At 51.7% G+C, this 22,791-nt stretch overlaps 1 protein-coding gene across 3 annotated transcripts in view; it reads left to right on the plus strand.

The window, feature by feature from the left end:
• LOC148135307 (protein GOLM2-like) overlaps positions 1–22,791 on the plus strand; it is a 101,464-nt gene that overhangs the window by 32,641 nt on the left and 46,032 nt on the right. The gene's annotated exons all lie outside the window — the stretch shown is intronic.

Raw genomic sequence — 22,791 nt, forward strand, 5'->3', positions numbered from 1 at the left:
GGGACCACAGAGGTTACCAGCATGTCGCAATGTGAAGACATGAATTCTGCCAGACCTAGTGCTGAATGGTTCAAAGGCTTTCACTGACGTAGGCCTCAGAGCCTGAGAGTCAGTGTTTCAACGCCCCTGGAACAGTTGAGGTCAAAGTCCCAGCTAGTGCTCCCAGTGCCTGGAAAGGAGGACTGCAGAGAATCAGCGCTGAGGGAGTGGGCATTGTCGTAGGGTCAGTGCTGAGGGAGCAGGCGCTGTCGGAGGGTCAGCGTTGTGGGAGCGGGCGCTGTCAGAGGGTCAGTGCTGAGGGAGTGGGGGCTGTCGGAGGGTCAGCGCTGAGAAAGTGGGTGCTGTCAGAGGGTCAGGGCTGAGGGAGCGGGCATTGTTGGAGGGTCAGCACTGATGGATTGGGCACTGTCAAAGTGTTAGTGCTGAGGTAGCAGACACTCTCGGAGGGTCAGTGCTGAGAGATCGGGTGGTGTCAGAGTGTTAGTGCTGAGGTAGCTGATGCTCTCGGAGGGTCAGTGCTGAGGGAGTGGGCACTGTCAGAGGGTCAGTGCTGAGGGAGCGGGTACTGTCAGAGTGTTAGTGCTGAGGTAGCAGATGCTCTCGGAGGGTCAGCGCTGAGGGAGTGGGCACTGTCGAACGGTCAGTACTGAGGGAGCAGACACTGTCAGAGGGTCAGCGCTGAGGGAGCGGGCGCTGTAGGAGGGTCAGTGCTGAGTGAGTGTGCACTGTCAGAGGGTCAGTACCGAGAGAGTGGGCACTATCAGAGTGTTAGTGCTGAGGTAGCAGATGCTCTCGGATCATCAGTGCTGAGGGAGTGGGCATGTCGGAGGGTCATTGCCGAGTGAGCGGGTGCTGTTGGAGGATCAGTGCTGAAGAAATGGGCACTGTCAGAAGGTCAGTGCTGAGAGAGCGGGCACTGTTGGCGAGTCCATGAAGAGGGTAATGAAGGTGACGTTTGGTACGCTTGTCTTTATTGGTCAGTGCATTGAGTACAGGAGTTGGGATGTTATTTTGCGGCTGTACAGTACATTGGTGAGACTGCGTTTGCAATCCTGCATTCAATTGTGGGCGGCACGGTGGCACAGTGGTTAGCACTGCTGCCTCACAGCGCCAGAGACCGGGTTCAATTCCCGCCTCAGGCGACTGTCTGTGTGGAGTTTGCACGTTCTCCCCCTGTGTCTGCGTGGGTTTCCTCCGGGTGCTCCGGTTTCCTCCCACAGTCCAAAGATGTGCAGGTCAGGTGAATTGGCCATGCTAAATTGCCCGTAGTGTTAGGTAAGGGATACATGTAGGGGTATGGGTGGGTTGCACTTCGGCGGGGCGGTGTGGACTTGTTGGGCTGAAGGGCCTGTTTCCACACTGTAAGTAATCTAATCTAATCTAATCTAATCTAATCAATTCTGGTCTCCCTGCTATCGGAAGGATGTTGTGAAACTTGAAAGGGTGCAGAAAAGATTTACAAGGGTTGGAGGATTTGAACTACAGGGAGAGGTTGAATAGGTTGGAGCTGTCTTCCCTGGAGCATTGGAGGCTGAGGGGTGACCTTACAGAGATTTATAAAATCATGAGGGTCATGGATAGGATAAATAAACAAGGTCTTTTCCCCGGGGTGGGGGAGTCCAGAACTAGAGGGGCATAGGTTTAGGGTGAGAGGGGAAAGGGACCTAAGGGGCAAAATTTTTACGCAGAGGGTGGTACGTGTATGGAATGAGCTGCCAGGGGAAGTGGTGGAGGCTGGTACAATGACAACATTTAAAAGGCATCTGGATGTATCTGTGAATAGGACGAGGAAATGGGCCAAATGCTGGAAAATGGGTCAACATTAACTGAGGAAATTTGGTCGGGATGGATGAGTTAGGACTGAAGGATTTGTTTCCGTGCTGTACATTTCTATGACTCGAAGCTCTGTACTGCTCCCCATAACCTCCCTGCTCCTACGATATATGCCTTGACTGATAAAGGAGTCCTTCTGAACCTGTCCTGCGTCCTTCAGGAATCTGTGGACAAGAACCCCAGGATCATCTCGTTCCTCCCAGCTTTGAAAGTTGGAAAAAAATATACTTACTCCTGAGAATGAACAGGGAAAAATTGCAGATGGAGTTCAATTTGGATAAATGTGAGGTACAAGGAACAGGAGCAGGACTTGTACAGTAGGGCCTTGGGTAACATCAGGAAAAAGTGAGGACTGCAGATGCTGGAGATCAGAGTCGAGAGAGTGGTGCTGGAAAAGCACAGCAGGTCAGGCAACATCTGAGGAGCAGGAGAGTCGACATTTGGGGCAAAAGCCCGAACAGAGATCTAGGGGTTCAGGGACATAATTCTTTGAAGTTTTGTGTGACAGGGAGGCTAAGAAGGCGTTTAACATGCTTGCTTTCATTACTCAGGCCTTGGAGTACAGGAGTTGGGAACATCATGTTGGGGTTGTACAGGACATTGGTGAGGCCTCGTCTGGAGAACTGTATCCAGTTCTGGTCGCCCTGTCACAGGAAGCTGTTATTATTAAGCTGGAGAGGGTTCAGAAGAGATTTACCAGGATGTGGCCGGGCAGAGAGGGTTTGAGTTATAAAGAAAGGCTGGATAGACCGGGACTTTTTTCACTGGAGCGTAGGAGGTTGAGAGGTGACCTTATAAAGGTTTGGAAAATAATGAGGGATATAGACAGGGTTAATGGTGATTGTCTGTTCCCTAGGGTGGGGGATTTCAAGACGGGGGGACGTATTTTTAAGGTAAGAGGAGAGAGATTTAAAAAAGACGTAAGGGGCAAATATTTTTTACAGAGAGAGTTGGTTCGTGTGTGGAATGAACTTCCAGAGGAAGTGCTGGATGCAGGTACGGTTACAGCATTTAGAAAACATTTGGATAAGTATTTGAACAGGAACGGTTTGGAGGGATATGGACCAGGAGCAGGCGGGTGGGACTAGTTTAGTTTGGGATTATGTCGGGCATGGACTGTTTGGGACAAAGGGTGAAACCATGACTCACGTAGTGATTGGAAACAAAAGCAAATATCACTGGAAAAGCTCAGCAGGTCTGGCAGCACTGAAATCAAGAGTTAACGGTTCGAGTTTGGCGATGGTTCCTCAGTACTGGGGTCTTCCGTTCTTTCGTTTTTTATTTAGTATGTTAGTGATTCTCTGACCTGTGTGTATTTAAGTACAGAACTGTATGGAGTCACAGGTAGATAGGATAGTGAAGAAGGCTTTTGATATGCTTTCCTTTATTGGTCAGAGTATTGAGTACAGGAGTTGGGAGGTCATGTTGCGGCTGTACAGGACATTGGTGAGCCCACTTTTGGAATACTGCGTTCAGTTCTGGTCCCTCTGCTATAGCCAAGGATGTTGTGAAACCTGAAAGGGTTCAGAAAAGATTTACAAGATTGGAGGGTTTGAGCTCGAGGTTGAATAGGCTGGGGCTGTTTTCCCTGGAGCGTCGGAGGCTGAGGGGTGACCTTATAGAGGCTTATAAAATCATAAAGGGGCTTGGATAGGGTAAATAGCCAAGGTCTTTTCCCTGGGAGAAAGTGAGGACTGCAGATGCTGGAGATCAGAGTAGAGAGTGTGGCGCTGGAAAAGCACAGCAGGTCAGGCAGCGTCTGAGGAGCAGGAGAATCGAGGCATATTCCAGGCATATTCCCTCTGGGGGGTGTCCAAAACTAGAGGGGCATAGGTTTAAAGTGAGAGGAGGAAAGATTTAAAAGAGACCTAAGGGGCAACTTTTTCATGCCGAGGGTGGTACGTGTATGGAATGAGCTGCCAGAGGAGTTGGTCCCCAGGGAAAAGACCTTGTCTATCCACGCCCCTCATGATTTTGTAAACCTATATAAGGTCACCCCTCAGCCTCTGACGCTCCAAGGAAAACAGCCCCGGCCTGTTCAGCCTCTCCCTGTAGCTCAAATCCTCCAACCCTGGCAACATCCTTGTAAATCCTTTCTGAACCCTAAACATCTTTCTGAAAGGAAGGAGACCAGAACTGCACGCAATATTCCAACAGTGGCCTCCATAATTGTCTTCTCCAGCTGCAACATGACCTCCCAATCCCTTTGTGGGATGTGGGGGATTTATTGCCCGTCCTTACTTGCTGTTGAGAAGGTGGAGTGAGCTGCCTTCTTAAACCACTGCAGTCCACGTGCTGTGACCCACAATGCCCCTGGGGAGGGAGTTCCAGGATTTTGACCCAGCGACAGTGAAGGTACGGCCGATTACATCTCCGAGTGGGGACGGTGAGTGGCCCGGAGGAGAACCTGCAGGAGGGGTGGTGTTCCCATGTATCTGCTGCCCTTGTCTTCCTAGTTGGAAGTGGTCGTGGATTTGGAGAGAGTGGACGCTTGTGGATGTGCTGCCAGTCGAACAGGGGGCTGCTTTGTCCCTGGACGGTGTTCTCGAGTGTTGTTGGAGTTGCCCCCCCCCCCCCCCCCCCCCCCGTCCAGGGCAAGTGGGGTGTATTCCCTCACACTCCTGACTTGCAGATGGTGGGACAGGCTTTTGGGGGAGTCAGGAAGGGAGTTGTTTCTAGCCTCTGACCTGCTCTTGTAGCCAACATGTTTAGGTGGTGAGTCCAATTGAGTTTCCGATCAATGGTAACACCCAGGATGTTGATAGTGAAGGGGTGGGGGTGGGGGGAGGAGTTCAGTGACGGTAACAACCCTGGCTCATGATTTTGAAAAGCTCGATCAAATCTCCTTCTCAGCTTTCTTCTCTCTGAGGAGACCAGCTCAGAATCCCTATAGCGAGTCCACATAGACCCTCCAAACAGCATCCCATCTCGCTACACTATCCCTGGAAATCTGCATTTCCCATGGGCAGTCCACCCTAATCTGCACGTTCCGGGATACTACAGGACAATTTAGCATGGTCAATCCACCCTAACCTGTACATCCCTGGGCACTTTGGGACAATTTAGCACGGCCAATCCACCCTAACCTGTACATCCCTGGGCACTTTGGGACAATTTAGCATGGCCAATCCACCCTAACCTGCACATCCCTGGGCACTTTGGGACAATTTAGCATGGCCAATCCACCCTAACCTGCACATCCCTGGGCACTATGGGACAATTTCCCATGGCCAATCCACCCTAACCTGCACATCCCTGGGCACTATGGGACAATTTCCCATGGCCAATCCACCCTAACCTGCACAGCCCTGGGTACTATGGGAAAATTTAGCATGGCCAATCCACCCTAACCTGCACATCCCTGGGGAATATGGGACAATTTAGCATGGCCAATCCACACTAACCAGAACATACCTGGGCACTGTGGGACAATTTAGCATGGCTAATCCACCCTAACCTGCACATCCCTGGGGCACTACAGCACAATTTGGAATGGCCAATCCACCCTAACCTGCACATCCCTGGACACTATGGGACAATTTAGCATAGCCAATCCACCCTAACCTGCACATCCCTGGACAACATGGGACAATTTAGCATAGCCAATCCACCCTAACCTGCACATCCCTGGACAACATGGGACAATTTAGCATGGCCAATCCACCCTAACTGCACATCCCTGGGCACTACAGGACACTTTAGCATGGCCAATCCACCCTAACCTGCACATCCCTGGGCACTATGGGACAATTTAGCACAGCCAATCCACCCTAACCTGCACATCCCTGGACACTATGGGAAAATTTAGCATGGCCAATCCGCCCTAACCTACAAATCCCTGGAGACTATGGGACAATTTAGCATGGCCAATCCACCCTAACCTGCACATCACTGGACACTATGGGAAAATTTAGCATGGCCAATCCGCCCTAACCTACAAATCCCTGGAGACTATGGGACAATTTAGCATGGCCAATCCACCCTAACCTGCACATCCCTGGGCACTATGGGACAATTTAGCATGGCCAATCCACCCTAACCTGCACTTCCCTAGACACTATGGGTCAATTTAGCATGGCCAATCCACCCTAACCTGCACATCCCTGGACACTATGGGAAAATTTAGCATGGCCAATCCGCCCTAACCTACAAATCCCTGGAGACTATGGGACAATTTAGCATGGCCAATCCACCCTAACCTGTACATCCCTGGACACTACGGGGCAATTTAGCATGGCCAATCCACCCCTAACCTGCACATCCCTGGGCACTATGGGACAATTTAGCATGGCCAATCCACCCTAACCTACACATCCCTGGGCACTATGGGACAATTTAGCATGGCCAATCCACCCTAACCTGCACATCCCTGGGCACTACGGGACAATTTAGCATGGCCAATCCACCCTAACCTGCACATCCCTGGGCACTATGGGACAATTTAGCATGGCCAATCCACCCGAACCTGCACATCCCTGGACACTATGGGACAATTTAGCATGGCCAATCCACCCTAACCTGCACATCCCTGGACACTATGGGAAAATTTAGCATGGCCAATCCGCCCTAACCTACAAATCCCTGGAGACTATGGACAATTTATTATGGCCAATCCACCATAAACTGCACATCCCTGGACACTACGGGACAATTTAGCACGGCCAATCCACCCTAAACTGCACATCCCTGGACACTATGGGACAATTTAGCATGGCCAATCGACCCTAAACTGCACATCCCTGGGCACTATGGGACAATTTAGCATGGCCAATCCACCCTAACCTGCACATTGCTGGACACTACGGGACAAATTAGCATGGCCAATCCACCCTAACCTGCACATCCCTGGGCACTATGGGACAATTTAGCATGGCCAATCCACCCTAACCTGCACTTCCCTAGACACTATGGGTCAATTTAGCATGGCCAATCCACCCTAACCTGCACATCCCTGGACACTATGGGAAAATTTAGCATGGCCAATCCGCCCTAACCTACAAATCCCTGGAGACTATGGGACAATTTAGCATGGCCAACCCACCCTAACCTGCACTTCCCTAGACACTATGGGTCAATTTAGCATGGCCAATCCACCCTAAACTGCACATCCCTTTGCACTACGGGTCAATTTAGCATGGCCAATCCACCCTAACCTACAAATCCCTGGAGACTATGGGACAATTTAGCATGGCCAATCCACCCTAACCTGCACATCCCTGGGCACTATGGGTCAATTTAGCATGGCCAATCCACCCTAACCTGCACATCCCTGGACACTATGGGTCAATTTAGCATGGCCAATCCACCCTAACCTGCACATCCCTGGACACTATGGGAAAATTTAGCATGGCCAATCCGCCCTAACCTACAAATCCCTGGAGACTATGGGACAATTTAGCATGGCCAATCCACCCTAACCTGTACATCCCTGGACACTACGGGGCAATTTAGCATGGCCAATCCACCCCTAACCTGCACATCCCTGGGCACTATGGGACAATTTAGCATGGCCAATCCACCCTAACCTACACATCCCTGGGCACTATGGGACAATTTAGCATGGCCAATCCACCCTAACCTGCACATCCCTGGGCACTACGGGACAATTTAGCATGGCCAATCCACCCTAACCTGCACATCCCTGGACACTACGGGACAATTTAGCATGGCCAATCCACCCGAACCTGCACATCCCTGGACACTATGGGACAATTTAGCATGGCCAATCCACCCTAACCTGCACATCCCTGGACACTATGGGAAAATTTAGCATGGCCAATCCGCCCTAACCTACAAATCCCTGGAGACTATGGACAATTTATTAGGCCAATCCACCCTAAACTGCACATCCCTGGACACTATGGGACAATTTAGCATGGCCAATCGACCCTAAACTGCACATCCCTGGGCACTATGGGACAATTTAGCATGGCCAATCTACCCTAACCTGCACATCGCTGGACACTACAGGACAATTTCACATGGCCAATCCACCCTAACCTGCACTTCCCTGGACACTACGGGACAATTTAGCATGGCCAATCCACCCTAACCTGCACATCCCTGGGCACTATGGGACAATTTAGCTTGGCCAATCCACCCTAACCTGCACTTCCCTGGACACTACGGGACAATTTAGCATGGCCAATCCACCCCAACCTGCACATCCCTGGGCACTACAGGACAATTTAGCTTGGCCAATCCACCCTAACCTGCACTTCCCTGGACACTATGGGTCAATTTAGCATGGCCATTCCACCCTAACCTGCACATCCCTGGACACTAAAGGACAATTTAGCATGGCTAATCCACCCTAACCTGCACATCCCTGGATACTACGGACAATTTAGCATGGCCAATCCACCCTAACCTGCACATCCCTGGAGACTATGGGACAATTTAGCATGGCCAATCCACCCTAACTTGCACATCCCTGGACACTATGGGACAAATTAGCATGGCCAATCCCCCCTAACCTACAAATCCTGGAGACTATGGACAATTTAGCATGGCCAAACCACCCTAACTTGCACATCCCTGGGCACTATGGGACAATTTAGCATGGCCAATCCACCCTAACCTGCACATCCCTTTGCACTACGGGTCAATTTAGCATGGCCAATCCACCCTAACCTGCACATCCCTGGGCACTATGGGGCAATTTAGCATGGCCAATCCACCCTAACCTGCACATCCCTGGGCACTATGGGACAATTTAGCATGGCCAATCCACCCTAACTTGCACATCCCTGGGCACTATGGGACAATTTAGCATGGCCAATCCACCCTAACCTGCACATCCCTTTGCACTACGGGTCAATTTAGCATGGCCAATCCACCCTAACCTGCACATCCCTGGACACTATGGGACAATTTAGCACGGCCAATCCACCCTAACCTGCACATCCCTGGGCATTATGGGACAATTTAGCACGGCCAATCCACCCTAACCTGCACATCCCTGGGCACTACAGGACAATTTAGCATGGCCAATCCACCCTAAACTGCACGTCCCTGGACACTATGGGTCAATTAGACATGGCCAATCCACCCTAACCTGCACATCACTGGACACTATGGGACAATTTAGCATGACCAATCCACCCTCAACTGCATGTCCCTGGACACTATCACTCAATTTAGCACGGCCAATCCACCCTAACCTGCACATCCCTGAGGCACGATGGGACAATTTAGCATGGCCAATCCACCCTAACCTGCACATCCCTGGGCACTGCAGGACAATTTAGCATGGCCAATCCACCCTAACCTGCACATTGCTGGACACTACGGGACAAATTAGCACAGCCAATCCACCCTAACCTACACACCCCTGGAGACTATGGGACAATTTAGCATGACCAATCCACCCTAACCTGCACATCCCTGGACATTACAGGACAATTTAGCATGCCCAATCCACCCTAACCTGCACATCCCTGGACCTTACAGGACAATTTAGCATGGCCAATCAACCCTAACCAGCACTTCCCTGGACACTACGGGTCAATTTAGCATGGCCAATCCACTCTAACCTGCACATCCCTGGACACTACAGGACAATTTAGCATGGCCAATCCACCCTAACCTGCACATCCCTGGACTTTCCAGGACAATTTAGCATGGCCAATCCACCCTAACCTGCACTTCCCTGGACACTATGGGACAATTTAGCATGGCCAATCCACCCTAACCTACAAATCCCGGGAGACTATGGACAATTTAGCATGGCCAATCCACCCTAACCTGCTCATCCCTGGACACTCTGGGTCAATTTAGCACGATCAATCGACCCTAACCTGCAAATCCCTGGGCACTATGGGTCGATTTAGCATGGCCAATCCACCCTAACCTGCACTTCCCTGGACACTACGGGACAATTTAGCATGGCCAATCCATCCTAACCTGCACATCCCTGGACACTACAGGACAATTTAGCTTGGCCAATCCACCCTAACCTGCACTTCCCTGGACACTAAAGGACAATTTAGCATGGCTAATCCACCCTAACCTGCACATCCCTGGATACTACGGACAATTTAGCATGGCCAATCCACCCTAACCTGCACATCCCTGGAGACTATGGGACAATTTAGCATGGCCAATCCACCCTAACCTGCACATCCCTGGGCACTACCGGACAATTTAGCATTGCCAATCCACCCTAACCTACAAATCCCTGGAGAATATGGACAATTTAGCATGGCCAAACCACCCTAAAGTGCACATCCCTGGGCACTACAGGACAATTTAGCATGGCCAATCCGCCCTAACCTACAAATCCCTGGAGACTATGGGACAATTTAGCATGGCCAATCCACCCTAACCTGCACATCACTGGACACTATGGGAAAATTTAGCATGGCCAATCCGCCCTAACCTACAAATCCCTGGAGACTATGGGACAATTTAGCATGGCCAATCCACCCTAACCTGCACATCCCTGGGCACTATGGGACAATTTAGCATGGCCAATCCACCCTAACCTGCACTTCCCTAGACACTATGGGTCAATTTAGCATGGCCAATCCACCCTAACCTGCACATCCCTGGACACTATGGGAAAATTTAGCATGGCCAATCCGCCCTAACCTACAAATCCCTGGAGACTATGGGACAATTTAGCATGGCCAATCCACCCTAACCTGTACATCCCTGGACACTACGGGGCAATTTAGCATGGCCAATCCACCCCTAACCTGCACATCCCTGGGCACTATGGGACAATTTAGCATGGCCAATCCACCCTAACCTACACATCCCTGGGCACTATGGGACAATTTAGCATGGCCAATCCACCCTAACCTGCACATCCCTGGGCACTACGGGACAATTTAGCATGGCCAATCCACCCTAACCTGCACATCCCTGGGCACTATGGGACAATTTAGCATGGCCAATCCACCCGAACCTGCACATCCCTGGACACTATGGGACAATTTAGCATGGCCAATCCACCCTAACCTGCACATCCCTGGACACTATGGGAAAATTTAGCATGGCCAATCCGCCCTAACCTACAAATCCCTGGAGACTATGGACAATTTATTATGGCCAATCCACCATAAACTGCACATCCCTGGACACTACGGGACAATTTAGCACGGCCAATCCACCCTAAACTGCACATCCCTGGACACTATGGGACAATTTAGCATGGCCAATCGACCCTAAACTGCACATCCCTGGGCACTATGGGACAATTTAGCATGGCCAATCCACCCTAACCTGCACATTGCTGGACACTACGGGACAAATTAGCATGGCCAATCCACCCTAACCTGCACATCCCTGGGCACTATGGGACAATTTAGCATGGCCAATCCACCCTAACCTGCACTTCCCTAGACACTATGGGTCAATTTAGCATGGCCAATCCACCCTAACCTGCACATCCCTGGACACTATGGGAAAATTTAGCATGGCCAATCCGCCCTAACCTACAAATCCCTGGAGACTATGGGACAATTTAGCATGGCCAACCCACCCTAACCTGCACTTCCCTAGACACTATGGGTCAATTTAGCATGGCCAATCCACCCTAAACTGCACATCCCTTTGCACTACGGGTCAATTTAGCATGGCCAATCCACCCTAACCTACAAATCCCTGGAGACTATGGGACAATTTAGCATGGCCAATCCACCCTAACCTGCACATCCCTGGGCACTATGGGTCAATTTAGCATGGCCAATCCACCCTAACCTGCACATCCCTGGACACTATGGGTCAATTTAGCATGGCCAATCCACCCTAACCTGCACATCCCTGGACACTATGGGAAAATTTAGCATGGCCAATCCGCCCTAACCTACAAATCCCTGGAGACTATGGGACAATTTAGCATGGCCAATCCACCCTAACCTGTACATCCCTGGACACTACGGGGCAATTTAGCATGGCCAATCCACCCCTAACCTGCACATCCCTGGGCACTATGGGACAATTTAGCATGGCCAATCCACCCTAACCTACACATCCCTGGGCACTATGGGACAATTTAGCATGGCCAATCCACCCTAACCTGCACATCCCTGGGCACTACGGGACAATTTAGCATGGCCAATCCACCCTAACCTGCACATCCCTGGACACTACGGGACAATTTAGCATGGCCAATCCACCCGAACCTGCACATCCCTGGACACTATGGGACAATTTAGCATGGCCAATCCACCCTAACCTGCACATCCCTGGACACTATGGGAAAATTTAGCATGGCCAATCCGCCCTAACCTACAAATCCCTGGAGACTATGGACAATTTATTAGGCCAATCCACCCTAAACTGCACATCCCTGGACACTATGGGACAATTTAGCATGGCCAATCGACCCTAAACTGCACATCCCTGGGCACTATGGGACAATTTAGCATGGCCAATCTACCCTAACCTGCACATCGCTGGACACTACAGGACAATTTCACATGGCCAATCCACCCTAACCTGCACTTCCCTGGACACTACGGGACAATTTAGCATGGCCAATCCACCCTAACCTGCACATCCCTGGGCACTATGGGACAATTTAGCTTGGCCAATCCACCCTAACCTGCACTTCCCTGGACACTACGGGACAATTTAGCATGGCCAATCCACCCCAACCTGCACATCCCTGGGCACTACAGGACAATTTAGCTTGGCCAATCCACCCTAACCTGCACTTCCCTGGACACTATGGGTCAATTTAGCATGGCCATTCCACCCTAACCTGCACATCCCTGGACACTAAAGGACAATTTAGCATGGCTAATCCACCCTAACCTGCACATCCCTGGATACTACGGACAATTTAGCATGGCCAATCCACCCTAACCTGCACATCCCTGGAGACTATGGGACAATTTAGCATGGCCAATCCACCCTAACTTGCACATCCCTGGACACTATGGGACAAATTAGCATGGCCAATCCCCCCTAACCTACAAATCCTGGAGACTATGGACAATTTAGCATGGCCAAACCACCCTAACTTGCACATCCCTGGGCACTATGGGACAATTTAGCATGGCCAATCCACCCTAACCTGCACATCCCTTTGCACTACGGGTCAATTTAGCATGGCCAATCCACCCTAACCTGCACATCCCTGGGCACTATGGGGCAATTTAGCATGGCCAATCCACCCTAACCTGCACATCCCTGGGCACTATGGGACAATTTAGCATGGCCAATCCACCCTAACTTGCACATCCCTGGGCACTATGGGACAATTTAGCATGGCCAATCCACCCTAACCTGCACATCCCTTTGCACTACGGGTCAATTTAGCATGGCCAATCCACCCTAACCTGCACATCCCTGGACACTATGGGACAATTTAGCACGGCCAATCCACCCTAACCTGCACATCCCTGGGCATTATGGGACAATTTAGCACGGCCAATCCACCCTAACCTGCACATCCCTGGGCACTACAGGACAATTTAGCATGGCCAATCCACCCTAAACTGCACGTCCCTGGACACTATGGGTCAATTAGACATGGCCAATCCACCCTAACCTGCACATCACTGGACACTATGGGACAATTTAGCATGACCAATCCACCCTCAACTGCATGTCCCTGGACACTATCACTCAATTTAGCACGGCCAATCCACCCTAACCTGCACATCCCTGAGGCACGATGGGACAATTTAGCATGGCCAATCCACCCTAACCTGCACATCCCTGGGCACTGCAGGACAATTTAGCATGGCCAATCCACCCTAACCTGCACATTGCTGGACACTACGGGACAAATTAGCACAGCCAATCCACCCTAACCTACACACCCCTGGAGACTATGGGACAATTTAGCATGACCAATCCACCCTAACCTGCACATCCCTGGACATTACAGGACAATTTAGCATGCCCAATCCACCCTAACCTGCACATCCCTGGACCTTACAGGACAATTTAGCATGGCCAATCAACCCTAACCAGCACTTCCCTGGACACTACGGGTCAATTTAGCATGGCCAATCCACTCTAACCTGCACATCCCTGGACACTACAGGACAATTTAGCATGGCCAATCCACCCTAACCTGCACATCCCTGGACTTTCCAGGACAATTTAGCATGGCCAATCCACCCTAACCTGCACTTCCCTGGACACTATGGGACAATTTAGCATGGCCAATCCACCCTAACCTACAAATCCCGGGAGACTATGGACAATTTAGCATGGCCAATCCACCCTAACCTGCTCATCCCTGGACACTCTGGGTCAATTTAGCACGATCAATCGACCCTAACCTGCAAATCCCTGGGCACTATGGGTCGATTTAGCATGGCCAATCCACCCTAACCTGCACTTCCCTGGACACTACGGGACAATTTAGCATGGCCAATCCATCCTAACCTGCACATCCCTGGACACTACAGGACAATTTAGCTTGGCCAATCCACCCTAACCTGCACTTCCCTGGACACTAAAGGACAATTTAGCATGGCTAATCCACCCTAACCTGCACATCCCTGGATACTACGGACAATTTAGCATGGCCAATCCACCCTAACCTGCACATCCCTGGAGACTATGGGACAATTTAGCATGGCCAATCCACCCTAACCTGCACATCCCTGGGCACTACCGGACAATTTAGCATTGCCAATCCACCCTAACCTACAAATCCCTGGAGAATATGGACAATTTAGCATGGCCAAACCACCCTAAAGTGCACATCCCTGGGCACTACAGGACAATTTAGCATGGCCAATCCACCCTAACCTGCACATCCCTTTGCACTACGGGTCAATTTAGCATGGCCAATCCACCCTAACCTGCACATCCCTGGGCACTATGGGACAATTTAGCACCGCCAATCCACCCTAAACTGCATGTCCCTGGACACTATGGGTCAATTAGGCATGGCCAATCCACCCTAACCTGCACATCACTGGACACTATGGGACAATTTAGCATGGCCAATCCACCCTAACCTGCACATCCCTGGGCACTGCAGGACAATTTAGCATGGCCAATCCACCCTAACCTGCACATTGCTGGACACTACGGGACAAATTAGCACAGCCAATCCACCCTAACCTGCACAACTCTGGAGATTATGGGACAATTTAGCATGACCAATCCACCCTTACCTGCACATCCCTGGACATTACAGGACAATTTAGCATGGCCAATCCACCCTAACCTGCACATCCCTGGACCTTACAGGACAATTTAGCATGGCCAATCCACCCTAACCTGCACTTCCCTGGACACTACGGGGCAATTTAGCATGGCCAATCCACCCTAACCTGCACTTCCCTGGACACTATGGGTCAATTTAGCATGGCCAATCCACTCTAACCTGCACTTTCCTTGACACTACGGGACAATTTAGCATGGCCTATCCACCCTAAACTGGATATCACTGGGGCCCTACAGGACAACTTAGCATGGCCAACCCACCCTAACCTGCACATCCCTGGAGACTATGAGATAATTTAGCATGGCCAATCCACCCTAATCTACAAATCCCTGGGCACTACAGGACAATTTCACATGGCCAATCCACCCTAACCTGCACTTCCCTGGACACTACGGGACAATTTAGCATGGCCAATCCACCCTAACCTGCACATCCCTGGGCACTATGGGACAATTTAGCTTGGCCAATCCACCCTAACCTGCACTTCCCTGGACACTACGGGACCATTTAGCATGGCCAATCCACCCCAACCTGCACATCCCTGGGCACTACAGGACAATTTAGCTTGGCCAATCCACCCTAACCTGCACTTCCCTGGACACTATGGGTCAATTTAGCATGGCCATTCCACCCTAACCTGCACATCCCTGGACACTAAAGGACAATTTAGCATGGCTAATCCACCCTAACCTGCACATCCCTGGATACTACGGACAATTTAGCATGGCCAATCCACCCTAACCTGCACATCCCTGGAGACTATGGGACAATTTAGCATGGCCAATCCACCCTAACTTGCACATCCCTGGACACTATGGGACAAATTAGCATGGCCAATCCCCCCTAACCTACAAATCCTGGAGACTATGGACAATTTAGCATGGCCAAACCACCCTAACTTGCACATCCCTGGGCACTATGGGACAATTTAGCATGGCCAATCCACCCTAACCTGCACATCCCTTTGCACTACGGGTCAATTTAGCATGGCCAATCCACCCTAACCTGCACATCCCTGGGCACTATGGGGCAATTTAGCATGGCCAATCCACCCTAACCTGCACATCCCTGGGCACTATGGGACAATTTAGCATGGCCAATCCACCCTAACTTGCACATCCCTGGGCACTATGGGACAATTTAGCATGGCCAATCCACCCTAACCTGCACATCCCTTTGCACTACGGGTCAATTTAGCATGGCCAATCCACCCTAACCTGCACATCCCTGGACACTATGGGACAATTTAGCACGGCCAATCCACCCTAACCTGCACATCCCTGGGCATTATGGGACAATTTAGCACGGCCAATCCACCCTAACCTGCACATCCCTGGGCACTACAGGACAATTTAGCATGGCCAATCCACCCTAAACTGCACGTCCCTGGACACTATGGGTCAATTAGACATGGCCAATCCACCCTAACCTGCACATCACTGGACACTATGGGACAATTTAGCATGACCAATCCACCCTCAACTGCATGTCCCTGGACACTATCACTCAATTTAGCACGGCCAATCCACCCTAACCTGCACATCCCTGAGGCACGATGGGACAATTTAGCATGGCCAATCCACCCTAACCTGCACATCCCTGGGCACTGCAGGACAATTTAGCACGGCCAATCCACCCTAACCTGCACATCCCTGGGCATTATGGGACAATTTAGCACGGCCAATCCACCCTAACCTGCACATCCCTGGGCACTACAGGACAATTTAGCATGGCCAATCCACCCTAAACTGCACATCCCTGAGACACTATGGGTCAATTAGACATGGCCAATCCACCCTAACCTGCACATCACTGGACACTATGGGACAATTTAACACGGCCAATCCACCCTAAACTGCATGTCCCTGGACACTATCACTCAATTTAGCACGGCCAATCCACCCTAACCTGCACATCCCTGAGGCACGATGGGACAATTTAGCATGGCCAATCCACCCTAACCTGCACATCCCTGGGCACTGCAGGACAATTTAGCATGGCCAATCCACCCTAACCTGCACATTGCTGGACACTACGGGACAAATTAGCACAGCCAATCCACCCTAACCTACACACCCCTGGAGACTATGGGACAATTTAGCATGACCAATCCACCCTAACCTGCACATCCCTGGACATTACAGGACAATTTAGCATGCCCAATCCACCCTAACCTGCACATCCCTGGACCTTACAGGACAATTTAGCATGGCCAATCAACTCTAACCAGCACTTCCCTGGACACTACGGGTCAATTTAGCATGGCCAATCCACTCTAACCTGCACTTCCCTGGACACTACAGGACAATTTAGCATGGCCAATCCACCCTAACCTGCACATCCCTGGACTTTACAGGACAATTTAGCATGGCCAATCCACCCTAACCTACAAATCCCGGGAGACTATGGACAATTTAGCATGGCCAATCCACCCTAACCTGCTCATCCCTGGACACTCTGGGTCAATTTAGCACGGCCAATCGACCCTAACCTGCAAATCCCTGGGCACTATGGGTCAATTTAGCATGGCCAATCCACCGTAACCTGCACTTCCCTGGACACTACGGGACAATTTAGCATGGCCAATCCATCCTAACCTGCACATCCCTGGACACTACAGGACAATTTAGCTTGGCCAATCCACCCTAACCTGCACTTCCCTGGACACTAAAGGACAATTTAGCATGGCTAATCCACCCTAACCTGCACATCCCTGGATACTACGGACAATTTAGCATGGCCAATCCACCCTAACCTGCACATCCCTGGAGACTATGGGACAATTTAGCATGGCCAATCCACCCTAACCTGCACATCCCTGGGCACTACCGGACAATTTAGCATTGCCAATCCACCCTAACCTGCACATCCCTGGGCACTGCAGGACAATTTAGCATGGCCAATCCACCCTAACCTGCACATTGCTGGACACTACGGGACAAATTAGCACAGCCAATCCACCCTAACCCTAACCATAATCCCTGGAGATTATGGGACAATTTAGCATGACCAATCCACCCTTACCTGCACATCCCTGGACATTACAGGACAATTTAGCATGGCCAATCCACCCTAACCTGCACATCCCTGGACCTTACAGGACAATTTAGCATGGCCAATCCACCCTAACCTGCACTTCCCTGGACACTACGGGTCAATTTAGCATGGCCAATCCACTCTAACCTGCACTTTCCTTGACACTATGGGACAATTTAGCATGGCCAATCCACCCTAACCTGCACATCCCTGGACACTACGGGTCAATTTAGCATGGCCAATCCACTCTAACCTGCACTTTCCTTGACACTACGGGACAATTTAGCATGGCCAATCCACCCTAAACTGCACATCCCTGGACACTACAGGACAATTTAGCATCGCCAATCCACCCTAAACTGCACATCCCTGGGGCACTACAGGACAACTTAGCATGGCTAATCCACCCTAACCTGCACATCCCTGGACACAACGGACAATTTAGCACGGCCTATCCACCCTAACCTACAAATCCCGGGAGACTATGGACAATTTAGCATGGCCAATCCACCCTAACCTGCTCATCCCTGGACACTCTGGGTCAATTTAGCATGGCCAATCCACACTAACCTGCACATCTTTGGACTGTGGGAGGAAACCAGACCACCCGGAGGAAACCCACGCTGACACAGTCGGGAGGGGCGGTGGAGTACCCTGCAAACTCCACACTGAAAGTGAATCGAACACCGGTCCCCAGTGCCGTGAGGCAGCAGCGCTAACTTCTCCCTCATCCCAGATGTTGCTCATCCCTGGAACCATCTTTGCAAACCGCTTCTACACTCTCTCCAACGCCGTCGCATCTTTCTCACGACGATCGGGTACACACGTGGGAAATCTCGGCGAAGTGGGAATGCATATCTTTGACGGGCCTGACCACGCTTTCATCCCACGGAAAGGACAGCATCAGTACTGTCATTCGAACTGGAGGGCTCAAAGTCACATTGAGGAACTGGCGAGGTGGAAAAATCGACAACAGGCCAGCCCCAACTCTCCCTCCTGTCAATACAAGCGAACTGATCCCACTGAGTAATTAGCACACTGCTGGAGGCTGACAGAGATGGACGGTCCTCCATCACTTTGAAAGGGCCTCCAATCGCATTGTCATTCCGCCCCACTGCAGGCTGTCAATACCATCTCTCACCGCCTTCTGTCGCCCTCCTCCAAGCCCCAGGCCTCCACGCTACCAACCCCTCGCCAAGGTCAGAGGCACTGTCCCCTTAACTAATCGTCAACCCATAGCTCTCAGCGCAAAGGGCCCCAACACCGTGCTCCACGGTTCCAAACAGAGTCAGGACGAACAAATAGAGAAAATCGAGGGCACAGCCTTGGCATCTAGAATGTGCTTTATTGTCACGTGGACTGAAACGGGTCCAGCGAAATGTTGGCCAGTCACCACCTACGGCGCCATCTTCGGTTCAAAGATACAGGTTCTGAGGTACAAATTCTTAGGGGAATAAAACGAATTAGAGAAATTAAAAAGTCCAGCGTGACAGATCGTAGGGATGAATTAGAAAAATAAATTGAAGCTCAGACTTGCCAGCCCAGACCACCCAGCCTCCAGACTGCGCAAGGCTCCACCGAGATGGCCACATGAGGCCACGCCCGGCCAATGGGAGACCGCCACACTGGGCCAGTCAGAGACCCCACACCGGGCCAATGGGAGACTGCCACATCAGATCGCCGGGAGACGGCCGCACTAGGGCAATGGGAGACCGCCACACTGGGCCAATCAGAGACCACCACACTGGGCCAATCAGAGACCCCACACCGGGCCAGTGGGAGACCAACACATCAGATTGCCGGGAGACAGCCGCACTAGGGCAATGGGAGACCGCCACACTGGGTCAATCAGAGACCACCACACCAGGCCAATGGGAGACTGCCACAATGGATCATTGGGAGACCACCATGTCAGACCATGGGGAGACTGCCATGCTGAGTTGCCGGGAGACCACCACACCAGGCCAATAGGAGACTGCCATGCTGGATTGCTGAGGTACCACCACACCAGGCCAATAGGAGACTGCCATGCTGGATTGCTGAGGTACCACCACACCAGGCCAATAGGAGACTGCCATGCTGGATTGCTGGGGTACCACCACACCAGGCCAATAGGAGACTGCCATGCTGGATTGCTGGGGTACCACCACACCAGGCCAATGGGAGACCACCATGCTGGGTTGCCTGGAGACCACCACATTGGGACAATGGGAGACCGCCACACTGGATTGCCGGGAGACCGCCATACCAAGGCAATGGAAGTCTGCCATGTTGGGTCGCCGGGAGACTGGCACACCGCACCAATGGGATTTCTGGAGACTGCCATATCAGGTTGCCGGGAGACCACCATGCCAAGCCAGTGGTTGACCACCACATCCGTCCAATGGGAGACCATCACACTGAGCCAATGGGAGAGTGCCACAAAGGGCCAATGGGAGAGTTAATGATGGGCACCACACTCTCAGAAGGAAGTTGAGGGATGGGCTATGAGGGAGATTTACCAGAATTCTGCCAGACCTGCTTTGTTTTGCCAGCATCTTCCGTTTTTGTTTCAGAATCCAGCATCCACAGTAGTTATAGAGGTTTCAAAAATCATGTGAGGCATGGGTAGGGTAAATAGACAAGGTCTTTTCCCTGGGGTGGGGGAATCCAGAACTAGAGGGGCATAGGTTTAGGGGGAGAGGGGAAAGGGACCCGAGGGACAACTTTTTCACACAGAGGGTGGTGCGTATACGGAATGAGGAAATGGTGGAGGCTGGTACAATGACAACATTTAAAAGGCATGTGGATGGTATATGAATAGGAAGGATTTAGAGGGATATAGGCCTAATGCTGGCAAATGGGACTCGATTAAGTTAGGATATCTGGTCGGCATGGACGAGTCAGACCAAAGGGTCTGTTTCCGTGCTGTACATCTCTATGACTCTAACTGGGACTAGACTAACTTAGGATATCTGGCCAGCATGGAGGAGCTGGACCGAAGGGTCTGGTTTGGTGCTATACATCTCTCTGACTCTAAATACAGGAGTGGGAATTGGTTTAGCTCCATTGGCTGGATCATGGGTTCACAGTGTGGGTTCACTTCCCATCACCGGTTTGAGGTTACCATGAAGGACTCAACTTCTCAACCTCAGGTCCGGTGGGCCTCAGGTGAAATCACCACCAGTCGCTTCTCTCTCAAATGAGAGAGCAGCCCCTTTGGTCTGGTAAGACTTTGGTGACACAACTCGAGTGAAAAGTCTATAATGTCACCATGTACGTAGGTACAAGGGAGCAAAAGAAACAAAGTTTAACATTACCTTCCTCAAATAAGTAGAATAGATTCAGTTAACCCTAATAGTCCTTCACTAGAAAAATCAAGGAGCAAAGTTCAAACTCCGATGAGCCTTCTGCTTAGCTCATTCTTCAGGTGATCTCAACGTCGCTGAGACTGGGAGAACTCACTTTCTCGCCACGAGGATAACTATATGAAAAATGTAAGGAGTTAACCACAGAAATGCCATGTCTTCAGGCAGACAGCCAATGCCAAAAGTAACAAGGAACAGAGGAGCTACCTCTGGTAAGAAAGGAGGCCGCAGCCTTGCAGGAATTTGAATGAAAGAATCGTAACAAGAGTCGGGCTTTTACAATTAAAAGTCGAGCCTTGAGAGGTGGCTCAGTGGTTAGCACTGCTGCCTCAGCACTGACCCTCCAACAGTGCCCACTCCCACAGCGCTGACCCTATGACAGTGCCCACTCCCTCAGCGCTGACCCTCCGACAGTGCCCACTCCCTCAGCGCTGACCCTCTGACAGTGCCAACTCCCTCAGCGCTGACCCTTTGACAGTGCCCACTCCCTCAGCGCTGACCCTCCAACAGTGCCCACTCCCTCAGCACTGACCATGTGACAGTGCCCACTCCCTCAGCGCTGACCCTCCGACAGTGCCCACTCCCTCAGCGCTGACCCTCCGACAGTGCCCACTCCCTCAGCGCTGACCCTCCGACAGTTCCTGCTCCCTCAGCACTGACCCTTTGACAGTGCCTGCTCCCTCAGCGCTGACTCTCCGACAGTGCCCACTCCCTCAGCACTGACCCTGTGACAGTGCCCACTCCCTCAGCGCTGACCCTCCGACAGTGCCCACTCCCTCAGCGCTGACCCTCCGACAGTGCCCACTCCCTCAGCGCTGACCCTATGACAGTGCCCACTCCCTCAGCGCTGACCCTCCGACAGTGCCCACTCCCTCAGCGCTGACCCTCTGACAGTGCCAACTCCCTCAGCACTGACCCTGTGACAGTGCCCACTCCCTCAGCGCTGACCCTCCGACAGTGCCCACTCCCTCAGCGCTGACCCTCCGACAGTGCCCACTCCCTCAGCGCTGACCCTCCGACAGTGCCCACTCCCTCAGCGCTGACCCTCCGACAGTGCCCACTCCCTCAGCGCTGACCCTCTGACAGTGCCAACTCCCTCAGTACTGACCCTTTGACAGTGCCCACTCCCTCAGTACTGACCCTCTGACAGTGCCCACACCCTCAGCACTGACCCTCCGACAGTGCCCACTCCCTCAGCACTGACCCTCCGACAGTACCCACTCCCTCAGTACTGACCCTTCGACAGTGCCCACTCCCTCAGCGCTGACCCTCTGACAGAGCCTACTCCCTCAGTACTGACCCTCCGACAGTGCCCGCTCCCTCAGCACTGACCCTCCGACAGTGCCCACTCCCTCAGTACTGACCCTCCGACAGTGCCCGCTCCCTCAGCGCTGACCCTTTGATAGTGCCCACTCCCTCAGCACTGACCCT

The sequence above is a fragment of the Chiloscyllium plagiosum genome, unplaced genomic scaffold (assembly GCF_037043375.1).
Source record: "Chiloscyllium plagiosum isolate Xiang-an unplaced genomic scaffold, Cpla_swu_hap1 HiC_scaffold_50, whole genome shotgun sequence".
NCBI classification, from domain to species: domain Eukaryota; kingdom Metazoa; phylum Chordata; class Chondrichthyes; order Orectolobiformes; family Hemiscylliidae; genus Chiloscyllium; species Chiloscyllium plagiosum.